Below are 14,837 nucleotides of genomic sequence, written 5' to 3'. Positions count from 1 at the left end.
ACGGTAGGTTGGTCTGAGTATATCTCCTTCATATGTCTAGACTAGAACTGACCTAGAAGTACCCAGGTCTGGGTCAGCAACCCAAGTGCTGATCCTAACTGGCTTACCAACGGCCTTGCCACTATCAGACACATTTCCATAGGCAGTAGAGACTAGAACAGTCTCTTTCTCCCCATATGCCTGTTCCGAGAGGCATTGTAGCCTAGGGCAGTGTCTTCAAACTAGCACATTGGTACCCTTCGGATATGCAGACTTCCCTGAGGATGCTCAGCATACTTCCATGTAAAGTAATAGTTCCCAACACTGATCCTCCTGAGGACTAGTGGAGTCTGTCTTGCTGGTGCTATTGTACAATGTCCAGGAGGACAAACTGCCAACATACCAAAACCAGGGGTAAAGGAGATATTGGTAGTGAGGTTCAAAATATTGAATGGTTAGGTAACAAATTCTTTTGCAAGTGAGGTTTCCAATTTGTTGTTTCAAGCAAAACTGAGGGATGATGTAATATGTCCAGTGGTATAAGGTTTGGGGTCTTTGTTGTGCTGGGGATTAAATCCATAATGCTAGATTTAAAAAGAAACTTTATTGAGCTCTAATTCACATATGGTACAATTCAGAGCTTTTTCACAATGCTTACAGAGTTGTGCAGTTTTCACGACTATCAGTTTTACAATATTTTAACTGTCTCCCAGAGAAACCCCAGATTTTTGGCAGTTAGCCATTCTAACTTCTTTCACCTTCCCAAGCCCCCTAGCTATGGAAAACCTCTAATCTGTTTTCTGGCTGTATAGGTTTTCCTATTCTGGACATTTTTATTAATGAACTTGCATAACATGATGCTTTTTGTGAATGGCTTCTTTATTTAGCATGTTTTTATGATGTATCACATCACTATTTTCCTTCTTACAGCTAAATAATACTATACGTATATACTGTATTTTATTTATACATTCTTCAGTAATCTAGGGATAGATTATTTTAAAACATCTTCTATAAAATGCCTATATTAGAAATGTAAAAGGAGATATTTCTACAGATAATATGAGCATTTATATGAAAGGGATAATACCATAAATAACTTTGATATTAGATCAAATTACTAAAGCAACTTTCTTTAAAAGCAAAATTTAGAAGCTGGGCATGGTGGTATATGTTTATAATTCCAGCACTTGGGAGGCTGAGGCAGTCCAGCTGGGCCCTATAGTGGAACCATTTCTCCAAAAAGCCTAAGAAAAACATATTGCAAAACAAACAGAAACACCCCTCCCCTGAAACTGCATGATTTATCCAGATGTGGTAGTGTTAGCCTATAGTTCCAGCCACATAGGAAGATCTGGAATCCAGGAGTTTGAGGCTAACTTGGGCAACATAGTGAGATCCTGTTACAAAAAAAGGAAAGCAAAAATAGAAAAAGAAGACAACCAAAAGCACAGTTTTCCAGAATTTATATAAGACAAAAAATGAATTTATGGTTGAAAATCTTTCAAAAATTTTTTTCCAGGTCTCAATTAATGAATTACTCTAAACATGGAATAACACATTTTTCTTCTACAAACACTTCTAGAAAGTAGAAAAGAAGAAAACATGTCCCAACTTGTTTTATAAGACCAGTATAATCTTGATGCTGCTGAAATGTAAGAACAATAAAAGAAAGAAAGGAGCCAGGCGTGGTGGCACACACCTTTAATCCCAGCACTCGGGAGGCAGAGACAGGCATAGGTTTGAGGCCAGCCTGGTCTACATAGTGAGTTCCAGGTCAGATGGGGCTACAGGGAGACCCTGTCTCAAAAAGAACAAAAAAAAAAAAGGAAAATTACATGTTAATCCCGCTCATAAAACCCTAAAGAAAATAATTAGCTCATTGAATCCAGCACACACACACACACACACACACACACACACACACACACACACACACACATATATGAAAGACATCTTTGTAAGGGAAGTTTATTCCCAAAATGCAAAGTTTGTTTAACATTGTTAGTCAGATCAGCAATAAATGGGAGAAAGTAAGGTGATCTCTAAAAGTACAGAAATAATTTTGACAAAATTTAATACATGTTTATAATAAGTATTCTCATTAAGAATAGGAGGGAAGGCCTTATTTCGATAAGTAATATCTGAAAAATACAAAAACATTATACTTAGTAATATTACAAGCTTTGTCTCTGAGATAAGAGACATTTAAGGATGCCACTTGGTACCACATCTACTGTAGAAGCCATTGAATGGCAAAGCCAAAGCAAGATAGATGAGTGAATAAATGAATGAATGAATGAGGACTGGAAAGGAAGAAATAAACTGTCATTGTTAGCAGATGATGTGATTGTGTATGTAGAAAACCCAAGAGAATAAACAGATAACCTCTGAGGAATAATAAATGAATTTAGCAAGGCTGCTGAATACAGGATGAATATAAAGAAAATAAATCAGGGGCTGGAGAGATGGCTCACTGACTGCTCTTGCAGAAGACCTGAGTTCCGGTTCTCAGCACCCATAAGGCAGCTAACAACCATCCATAACTCCAGTTCTAGGGGGTCCAATGCCCTCTTCTGGCCTGGATGAGCATTGCATCATGACACAGGTGCACTTCCATACATGCAGGCAAAACTCTGATACACATAAAATAAAAATAAATAATTTTTTGAAAAAGACAAATGTTATAAGGTGTAGGAAATTGCATCTTTCACAATACCTATGACTTACAGTGAAAAAAGTAGTGTCACCTTTACAACATGCTTGATGTCTACATTTTCAAAATCGTTCAGAAGACACATGAACAAAAAAGTCTAAGGGCCAATGGTGTGACAGATGAAAGTACAGATGCTGAAACAAGCCAGATGCCATCAATTTTTATACTGACTATATGTTAAAATGATGTTTTAGACACATTAAAGTACATTATAACATTATTAGTTACTTCAAGCCTGTGAAGATGGCTCATTGGGTAAGGGCACTTGCTGAACAAGCATTAGGTCCTGAATTCAGAATCCCAGCACACACATAAATGCAAGACATGGCCCCACAGGCCTGAAATCTTAGCACTAGGGTACAGAGACAGGGGGATCCTGGGAGCTTGCTGGCCAATCATCCTAGCTGAAATGGTAAACTTCGGGTTCAGCTAGAGACCCAATCTCAAAGGAATAATAAGGTGGAGAGTGATAGCAGAAGACACCTTATGTCCTTTTCTGGCCTCTGCATACACACTCATGAGCGCACACACCCTCCCCCACACAAACACATATACTACACCCCCCTACACCCCCCCACATGCACAACACACATGCACACATGCATGCATAAATATTGACTTAACCTGTCTCTTTGTAGAGTTTTGTTGTTATTATGTTTGAGATAGGTTCTCACTATGGAACCCTGGCTGGCCTCAAACTTGTAGTCATCCTGCCTCAGCCTCTTATGCCTAACTTTTAAAAGAAGAATTATTTTATTTTTATTTGTGTATGGGTGTAGGTCTGTGTGTGTATTCACATGTGTGTGCAGGTACTTGTGGAAGCCAGAAGAGGCTGTGGATCGCCTGCAACTGGAGTTACAAGAGGTTGTGAGTTTCTGGATATGGGTGTTGAGAACACAAATCTGGTCCTCTGCAAGAGCAGCAAGCACTCCTTACTGCTGAGCCATCTCTCCAGCACCTCTCTCCCTTTTTAAAAATATAACTACTAGAAAATTTATAGTTACATATGTGACATACTGCATCTTAACAGGACAGTGTTGCTTTAGACATTCTGTCTCAATGCTAACAGTCCTTGAAAGATACAGTTCAGATCATGTTACTACTCTGTTCAAAACGCTCCATTGACACACATTTCACTCACCAGAAAGTTAAAAATCTCAACCAAGTGTACCAGGTCTTATGTGAGTGAGCAACCTCATGCCTCCTCTACCACAACCAACCAGATTCTGATGAACCTGATTATATATAATATATAGATAATATACATATAATCTATATATTATATATTATTCTTATATTTTATGTGTACGAGTGTGTTGCCTGCATGCACGTGAGTGCACCCATGTCATGTAATGCTGCGGAGCTCAGAAGAGGGCCTCATATTCCCCTGGAACTGGAGTTAAGGATAGTTTGTAGCTGCCATGTAGGTGCTGGGAATCAAACCCGGGTCCTCTGCAAGAGCAGTCAGTGCTCTTAACTGCTGAGCCATCTCTCCAGCCCCTGAACCTAATTCTTAAAGCACAAAGGGAAAGAGAGAGAATGGGGAGGCTGATGTTAGGTCTTACCAGGCTCAAGGGTACAGATTACAAATAGAAAATAAGGTAAATGACTGAGCATTAATTTTGAAGGAAAAAATAATTAACAATAATTTACTGTACTTTTCAAAATTCAGAATCTTTTCTTCTGATATGTCTTGAGGAAACTTACAAGACATGCTGACAGAGAAATGATTCCAGTTTGCAGCCTGGCTCCCCAATCCATCTCAAGCTCCTCAACCTTGGTATTTGTCTTCATGAGCCTTATCCAGACTGTGGGAGGTTATGAAGCTTCTTTGAACTTATAGTAAATTATGCAGTGAAATCCCTCCATGCCTACTTGGACTTACTGCCCATTACCAAGCCCCCATCCTTTGACTTTGATGCTGGGAGTGATCCTAGAGCTCAAGTATGTACTCTACCATTGAGCTACAACCTCCACCCCCAGTCCCTTCCCCCTTCCCTCTCCTAGCTCTTCCTGGCAGCAGTACATAGGTACACACCTCAGGGGTTTCCATTGGCTCTTTCCTTCTTTTAAAACATTCTATTCCCTGGGGCTGGGGAGATGGCTTAATGGGTGAAATGCTTGCCACTCAAGCATGATACCAACCCAAGTTCAATCCCCTAGAATTCATGTAAAAAGCTGGGCATGATCTGGAAGCTTCTTCCCTGCTGGCTAGCTTTCATAGTGCCAGATTGCTATGCAGGCTTTTTAGGGAAAAAGCATCATCAACAGTCTTCCTCAGCTGTGAACGCTGGGAGCTACAACAGTGGCCTGCCAGGTAAGATGTACCAGCTTCTGCAACAGTGGCATGACTGTTATGGGGGTAGCCAGTCACTCTCTGATTGGCTTTGAGGCCTCCTCCCTAGGAGGAAACTCATGCCTGGTTCTATAAATCTGGTCAAGAGCCCATGGCTGACGAATTTGTAGGCCCTACTGGGAACTTACAACCATTACGTTGCTAAATGGACATGTCAGACTGCCTTCTAAATACTCATGTTTACATCCATAGCTTAGTGCTGTTCCTAGCCTCTGCCAGAGAAGCTTCTTATTGTGGTGGGTAGCCCTTAGTGCAAAGACTCATAACTGGTTGAAGTGCTTAGGATAGGTGATGGTGGAGTGGTCAGCCTGAAATGAGATGTCTGTATCACCTATTCCAAAGCTCAAAGAACATGTGGAAGAGGGAGAGGAAAGAATGTAAGAGCCAGCATGGGGAGGTAGGCTCCAAAAAGACATCTTCTGGATGTGGCATGATGATTGCACTCATGAACTCCCTGCAGCTGTGGTTACCTGCACAGGGCTTGCACAGATGTAGGTCTGTCAACATTTCATCACAGAAGTGGGGGGCTCATGAGGCCCTGCTCCTCTCTGAGGGACTACTGATAGCTGATGTTAGCTGGGGAAGGAGATGTCACTCTCTTCAGGGGTAACCACTGATAAGTTGCCCAGGTTCCAGTAAACAACCTCTCACCTATGTTCGGGCAAACAACCCTAATTAAACTGAATGGGTCACATGTGCAAAAAAGACACGAAAGTAAGAGGCAGACTTATTGGGAAGAACAAGGATTTCAGCAGGAGAGAGAGAGGGGATGAGAGAGGTAAGGGGGGTGGCAAAAATGACTAAAACTATATATATGAAACCATCAAAGAAGAAATTCAAAAGTAATTTTAATAATGCTATATTATTAATTCTGATAATATCACCATTTTAGCTATGTAATAAATCACTCAAAAAAAAAGTGCTGAACATGGCGGTACATGCTTGTAATTCCAGAACCAGGGAGGCTGAGACAAGTAGATTCCTAAGGCTTGCTGGCCAACCAATGAGCCCTAGGCCCCAGTGAGAGATCCTATCTCAAAGATTAAGGTGGATAGCTCCTGAGGAACAACACATGTGTGTGTGAACATGCATGTGTGCATGTGGGCGTACACACACACACACACACACACACACACACAAAGAGTCCATCCCCAGACATCTCCACAGCGCCACCCTCTCATCTCCTTCAGGCATCTCGAATGTCTCATCATCAGCGCAGCCTGTTGTAACATCCATATAGAAAGATTAGCTGGCTCCTGCTGTCCTAGTCTCATTTACCTTCACTCCATAACACTCACTACTTGCTGACATAGCACATGTATTTGATTACCTGTCTCCCTTTGTTAGAATGAAGAATTCAGGACAGGGACATGTTCTGTCTCTGACAAGTATATCTAGCACTTTGAATAAGGCCTACCCTTTGATAGAAATTCAAAAAACACTGGTCAGGTGAATGAATGAATGAATGTATGAGTGAGTGAGTGAGTGAGTGAGTGAGTGAGTGAGTGAGTGAGTGATGAGTGAGTGAATATAATTTGAATGAGGGAAGAATCCTAGTATTTTTCAGTTTGGGACCAGCTCCTCCAGGAAATGATTCACTCTACACCCCAACCCAAATCCTGGACCGTCATTTCTAGGGACCTACTTGCTAAATGCTAGCTGTTGTTTTGGGTTATCTGACATGCTCCCATGCCATCCTTTCCCCTAATCCCACCGGGTGGGGACTCCTAGCCCCAAGGATGAGCTTACACTCTAGATATGGCCAGCTAGAGTCAGCTTGCTTGGTCAGAAGTAAGGACTTGTCCTACATTTGGCCAGTCCCTGACTTTCTTAGGATGGTTCTCTCTGGAGCTGTGAGAGAGGAGGTAGCCCCTTGACGTAGGTGGCATCATTCAGCTAAAAGGATACAAATCAAAGGCTTGAGGTGGGGGTGGGATCTCTTTCTTAGAGAAAGAAATGGCTGAAAGGGAGTCACAAGAGCATGGAAATCTGAGTCCAATTTATAAAAGCCCCATTGCTTCATACATTCCTCCCCTCCTCCTCTTCCCTCTCTTCTTCCCCTCTTCTTCCTCCTCTTTCCCTTCTTTTCTTTCTTTTCTTTCCTTCCTTCTTTCCTTCTTTCCTTCCTTTCTTTCCCTTTTAAAATAATTTTCAGACAGTGTCTCATGTATCTCAGGCTGGCCTTGAATTTTCTATGTAGCCAAGGATGACCTTGAATTCTGATCCTCCTGCCTCTACATTCCAAGTGTTGGGATTACAGGCATATGTCACCCGCCTGGTTTATGCAGTGCTGAGGATGGAACTTAAGGCTTCATGCACTCTGCTGACTGAGCTACACCCTCGGCCTCAACTCTTGTTCCTTCCTCAACCACAAGCACTCCGCATTCTTCCGAAACATCTCCTTTGGATGGAACAAAGGCCAGTGGAGTGCCTGTCATCCACCATGAAAACTCCTCACCAGGAGGATGCCTCAGGTGCTGAGCTGATCACTAAGGATGCAGTGATCATGAGGACAACTCTCCTTGCTCTCTGGGGGGAGGCGGGGAATGGAATTAATAATGTAGTAGGAACACATGGAAGGGAACTTGTTAGGATTTATAGGACCGATAATCCCTCATGACTTTGATGTCTTCCTTAAATTCTTGTAGTGACTGTTCAAAGCAACCTAACTATCAAAATAGTATTGTCCATGATCAAACAAATATTGAGCACCTACTACTGTGTGTGAGACTCACTATAAAGTTTGTTTATTTACTTGCCTTTAAATTAAATTATTGATTTATTTTAAAAATTGGGGGTGGGGATTGGAGAGAGAGTTCGATGGTTAAGAGCACTAGCTGTTCTGCAGAGGACTGAGGGTTCAGTTCTTAGCACCCACACGGCAGTTAACAACCATCTCTAACTCCAGTTCCAGGGAATTTGGTGTCCTCTTCTGGTCTCCACAGTCACTGTACACATGTGGTGCACCTATACACATGCAGGCTTTGCAAGAGCAGCCAGTGCTATTAACCGTTAAGTCATCTCTCCAAGCTCCCCACACACAGTTTTTTTTTTTTTTTACCAGATAAACAAACCTTGGTAGGAGAAAAGGGGGATTCTGATAATTAACCTTTGCCAGTAAAGTGGAAAAGGCTCTTGGTGAGCAGTGGAGATCTGCGTGTACTATTATTACCACTGAGTAAACTCAGGCAAGTTAACACCTCTTGCTCCCAATTTCTTTATCTGTAAAATGGAATTCATGACACATTCATCCTGAGCAGTTGGAAGAATTAAACAAATTATAAAAATGTGATATTTTATTATGTACCAGACAAATGTAAAGTATTATTATGCACCATATAAATATAAGGTAAAATTATGAGGCACTAGTCCTGAATATTTTATTCAAACCCAAGACTGCAGGATTATTGTTATTCTTCTTCTGTGATTGAGAAAGTGAATTGCATTTCAAAAACCAATTTCTTTAACATACATTATGAATTCAGAATTATACAAGCCCACATACAGACAGTATCAAATTTTGAACATAAGTAAGGATACTATTATATTCAAATGGTTAAAATTTTAACATATGAATGCATATAACAATCTAAACAGATGCTACAAATTTCTGCAAAGCATATCTAAAAATGGTCTTCAACAGATGCTTCCAAACTCTCTCTGAATTATAGCTTTTGAACAAAAAACCCAATAGATTTTTACCAAAGATCTCTAACCTCCTCCACCCCCACAACTGTCTTTACTTAGCACTAAATTTAGAGCAGATGGAGAAACGAGGGAGCAAGACAATGGCTGCATCTGCTAATAAATGAATACTGTTGAGCCCAGCAAGGAGGAAGATCTCAAGTGGTCTGTACGTGTTAGCACAGCTACTGATAATGTAAGCATTCCTGCTTTTAAGGAACTCATCATGTATGTAATTTAGACATAGTACTAATTTGGCAAACACCTATTAAGGACTTACTGTGTGCCAGGCACTATCGATCTCTCTTCATTTAATCTTTCTGATGATCCTGTAAAATAAAAATTATCCAGCTTATAGGAAAGACTATTAAATCTCCCTGAGGTTTACTGATTTGATCTAAGAAAGCACATGGCTAAGCAGCAGAATTGGGTTCCAAAGCCCATGCTCCTAACCACAATGCTAAACCACTCTTCTAGAAAGACACAAGAAGTAAAAGAATGTCCTTTGACTTCAGTTGTACTACACAGGAGCCAGCCCTCAATCGCTTCTCCACACTTGCAGCAGATGGAGGAGGAGTAGAAGAGTCTTCACAGGTAGGATTAAAGAAATCCACTACTGAGCTCCCAACTCAGACCTGTGGAATCAGTAACTAGTACGTTGAATATATTAGTTTCCTATTTCCACTCTGAAAACTAACCATAGACTTGGTAAGTTAAAATAACATGAATTTATGGGATGAGAGAGATGGTGCAGCGGTTAAGTGCACAGGCTGCTCTTGCAGAGAACCTGGGTTCCATTCCCAGTACCCACATCGTGGCTAACAACCATCTGTGACTCCAGTTCCAGGTGATTTGATGCCCTCTTATGACTTATGTGGGCATTGTATAACATGGGTGCACTTACACACATGCAGATAATACACTCATACACATAAAATAAAAATAATAAAATATTTTTAAAGCCATGAATTTATTATCTTATTGTTCTGTAGACCAGATATCCTAAGTAGTTTCACTGGACTAAAACTAAGGTGTCCTTAGAGCTGGTTTCTTCCCCAAGGGGGAACCTATTTCTTTGCCTTTCTGTCTCTAGTTACTGTATTTCTTGGCTTGTGATCCCTTCCTTGAGGTGCAACACATTGCCTAGTATGTGTGAGGCCCTAAGTTCTATACCAAAAGAAAAATAGTTAAGTGCATCACGCCAATCTCTGTTCCCACTGTCACATTGTGTTCTTCTTAGTCTCCACCTGTACCCTTTTTTATAAGAACTGCTCAGATCTGGGGCTGGAGAGATGATTCAGCAGTTAAGAGCATTGTTCTTGCAGAGGACCTGGGTTTGAATCCCAGAACCCATATGGTGGCTAACAACCATGTGTAACTTCAGTTCCAGGGGATCTGACACCCTCTTCTGTCCACAGGCACCACATGACACAGGTGCACTTACACACATGCAGGCATAACACTCATACACAAAATAAAAATTAAATTAAAATTAAAAAAAGGAACAGCTCAGAACTACCTAGTCCCTATGCATGAGAACTGGCTGCAAAGATTTCATGAGACTATAGAGGCAGATAGATCCAGGACTGTATAGAGTGCAATTTATTGGAGACTTAATGGCAGAAGTGTAGCAGAAAGGCGAGCGGATTCCCCATGCCCCATGGTCAGAAGGCAAGGGCTTATAAAGTAGTTAGAATAAAATTATATCCAAACAGAATGCACTTGGCTTATCTCAATCTGATGTCAAAGATGCTGGGCACATTCTTGACACTAATGTCACCGGGGCCTGACTGTAAAGCTCCACATACCGCTCTAATAGCTCTTGATTACTTGTAGTATGCTGGGAAAGAGATCAGGGTTCCTCACAGGCAAGCAGGGCAGTTACAACACGGCAACTATCAGGTCAACCTGATCCTTACCTTCCATTCATCGGAACTGGTTCTTACAGCCTCACATACTCCCCTCTTCTGTGATGTGCCACGAGCCTTCAAGGGGTTTTAATGTCTTGTAAGTGATGTGTTTGTAAGACTGTCTGGCTTGTAAGCAGAGTTCACAGCAGTATGGGGGCATGCATGCATGGGATTAGACAAAGAGCAGTTGTGCAAATGAAAATAGCCATCAGCTTTTCCCACTAGGAGCTCCAGGAACCAAATCAACAGCTTGCTATATCTCCCATAAAAGTGGCAGGATCGGACAAGACGTGAATTTGAGCTTTCATATGTGATGTAGCGTACTCTTGGGATATAGGCACAATCCAGCTTTGATAAAATCACAAGCCTCAGAGGACACAGCAGAAGACGTCAGCTATGGATAGAAAAATAAATGCTTAGTATGGACTTTTAAAGGCAAACTTACATTGTCTAACAAAGTAATCCTGATAGACAAGGTGGCATGCCGTACAGGTTGGCTAACAGGATGGGGGTCTGTATAAGTTAATGTAGTTACTGTGCCAGGATATTTGACAAAACCAACTTAAGGGAGAATGAGTTTATTTTATTTTACAGTTTATTTTACAGATGTAGCCCATCTTGGTAGGGAAGGTGTGGTGATGAGAGACAGGCCTGAGCTGTGGCAGCAGGCACCTGGTCACATATACCTGTACTCAGGAAGCAGAGAGAGATGAATGCTGGCGTTCAGCTCACTTTCTCCTTTTTATTTATTCTGGGACCCCAGCCTCTAGAATGCTGCTGCCAACATTCAAGAGTGGCCCTTCCTACCTCAGATAAACGTTTCTGAAACTGGTCACATACACATGCCCAGAAGTGTGTCTCCTAAGTGACTTCAAATCCAGTCAAACTGACAATCAAGGTTAACTGGGAGACAGCTCAGTAGGAAAAGTTCTTGCCACACCAACATAAAGACCTGAGTTTGGATCCCTAGCAAACCCACTCACCCCCCGCCAAAACACACACATACAAAAGCTGGATATGTCAATATGGGTCTGTAATCCCAGCACTGGGGAAGCAGAAACATGAAGATTCATGAAGTTTATTGACCGGCCAGCCTAGCCAGATTGATAAGCTCGAGTTCAGTGGGAGACCAAAAAAGGGAAAAAAAGATTTAGAGTGATTGAGGAAGACGTCTGACATCAAGCTCTGGCCTCTACATATATGTATACACATGTGCATGCACTCACACGTGTACCTGCACACACAAACACCTACATATACCACACACACATACATACACACTGTGGCAAGAAACAGTTAACTCATTGTAAGAAACAAGTTGTGGGGCTGGAGAGATAGCTCAGTGGTTAAGAACACTGGTTGTTCTTGCAGAAGACCCAGGTTCGAATCCCAGCACCCACATGGTAGCTAACAACTGTCCATAATTCCAGTTCCAGGGGATCCGACAGCCTCTTCTGTCCTCTGCAGGCGTTGCACAACACAGGTGCACTTAACCTACATGCAGGCAATACATACATACACATAAAATAAAAATAATAAATAAAAAATATTTTTAAAAAAGAAACAAGTCACTTGATTCCCATTGAGTTGTTACCTCCCTGGACTTAATGTTTGTAGTGTGCACAGCGGCAAGGCTCTTTGTCCACACATCAACTCTGGCAGAGTGACCCCTGGATGAAGAGCTGAGGCACGGATGTCCTTTGAGCAGGGTCTGAAACCCCCGGTACTCCTAAGGGACATGCATGCCAGCTGTGTAGGAATTTAAATTTTCCAGTGTTTCTCCAAGGACTATAATCCATCCAGGCAACGTGGGTCTGCTGCATAAAGCCTATATTTACTGCTTTAATAGATAAGCAATTCTTTCTCTCTACCAACCCTGTCGCCTGAGGGTTGCATGGGGAAATGAGTGTGCCGTGATGTGGGGTGTGATCAGGCCCAATCCTGGAAAGAATGTTCTGTGAAATGCCCCCGCCCCGTCACTGTTGATAACATGCAGGCACCCATATATCATACTTAATTTCTTAAGAGCCTTCATAGTGGCAGTTTCATTAGCTCTTTTGCTAGGAAAGGCTTTTATAAGGTCAGTAACTGGGTCCACATAGGTCAAAGCACATTTCTGTGCTTTACTGCTTGGAAAAGGGCCAAGATAATCAATCTGCCAACCAGGTTTGGAGTCAGGGTAAAGCTGACATAGGTTTCAGCTACCACTAAGTGACTATATTTTATTTCTTTTTTATTTATTATTTCTATTTATGTGTATGAGTGTATTGCCTGCATGTATGTAAGTGCACCCGTGTCCTGCAATGCCAGTGGTCAGAAGAGAGTGTTGGATCCCCTGGAATTGGAGTAAGGACTGTTGTTAGTGGCCATGTGGGTGCTGGGATGCGAACCTGAGTCCTCTACAAGAGCAGCCAGTGCTCTTAACTACTAAGCCAACTCTCCAGCCCAAAGTCACTATATTTTAAAGACGTTCTTGTCCAGTTACCTATGTTCAATACTCCTTTAGCACTTTCACACCACTCTTCCAACATACCTACAGGGACAGATATTTTGCTAGAGCCAGAGCCCATACCTTAGACCATCTGCTTCCATATTTCTATGGGTGTAGGCTTTAAATTTCTATATTTATTATTTTTATTTATGTACATGTTGTGTATGTCTATATGAGTAAATGCCACATGTGTATGGGCACCAAGCAGGCCAGAAGGAGGCACTGGACCCCTTGGAGCTGGAGTTACAGATGGCTGTGAGCTGTCCAACATGGGTGCTGGAGAACTATAGAACCATACAGCAGCAGGCACTCCTAACTGTGGCATCTCCAGCTCTGGGGGAAGAGGCCTTAACATGAGTGAGCACATGATACAAGGTCAGTCCTTCTAAATAACACCACAGGGTAAATGCTCATTTAATTGACTTACCTGTACAGACTATCAGTCCCAGAACCCCAATAGCAAAATTGCACCATTATCAAAAGTAGTCAGGAGTCCATCAATCTTCTCTCTCTCTCTCTCTCTCTCTCTCTCTCCCCCACATCATCTTTAATCTATCAACACCTATGTATCTGTTTATATTTGTGTGTATTGAAATTCATTTGTCCTTGGTATGGTCCTTTAGAGGTGTAGAAAAATCAAATTACTGTTTATTTTATTTTTGAGATAGGGTTTCACTATGTAGACCAGAGTGACCTGGAACTCACAGAGATCCACCTACCTCTGCCTCCTGAATGCTTGGATGAAAGGTATGTCACACCACACCCAGCTTTAATTTGTGGTGCTAGGGATCTAACAAAGGGCCTTGCCTGTCACTGAACTACTCCCCTGGCCTGTTTTTATTTTAAAGTTGTTTGGGAATAGTCCTCTCTGGGTGCTTCCAACTTGATTCATTAGGTTACATTAGATATAATCACATTAGATACATTAGGTTACATTTGTTTCATTTTGTTTTAATCCTTTAGGGCTTGCTTTTGGTTTATATGTAATTTTGATCTATAATTATATAACATTTTGTATGGTTCTATAGTAAAATCTATAAATCAAGAGACTATACCTTGCCCCCTTCCTCTTCACAGTTTATTAAAAATGTAATGGTTCAATCTCCAATATTGTTATTACCTTTGGTTTTTTGAAACAGAGTCTTGCTGGTACCCCAGATCAGGAGGCATAGTGTGTCTTGACTATTTTTTAAGCTCACTCAGGGCATAAGGCATGATTGCAGGCTCTGAGTCCAATAGGTCTGGCCTAGCCTGGAACTCACTCTGGGTCCCCACTGGCTGCAAACTTTCAATCCTCCTGCCTCGGCCTCCTGAGTCAATGCTGGGATTCCAGGTGTGCACCACCACACCTAGCTCCTTCCCATTATCATTATTTGTGTGTGTGGTGTGTGTTTGTGCATATACATGTGTATATTTGTTCATGAGCGTGCATGTGTGTGTACATGCATACGGAAGCCAAAGGACAACCTTGGTTGTTGTTCCTCGGGTGCCGTCCACCTAATTTTTTGAGACAAGCTCTTTCACTGGTCTGTGACTCACCAGTTAGGCAAGACTGGCGAGCCAGAGCACCCTAAGCACCTGCCTGCCTCTGACTCCCCAGCACTGGAATTACAAACACACCAGTCACTATACTCAGATTTTTTTTCTTTTAATGTGGGTTCTTGGGGATTAAACTCAGATCTTCATGCTTGCACAGCAAGT

The sequence above is a fragment of the Nannospalax galili genome, unplaced genomic scaffold (genome assembly GCF_000622305.1).
Source record: "Nannospalax galili isolate Female #2095 unplaced genomic scaffold, S.galili_v1.0 scaffold489, whole genome shotgun sequence".
NCBI classification, from domain to species: Eukaryota; Metazoa; Chordata; class Mammalia; order Rodentia; family Spalacidae; genus Nannospalax; species Nannospalax galili.
This window is presented reverse-complemented; position numbering follows the sequence as displayed.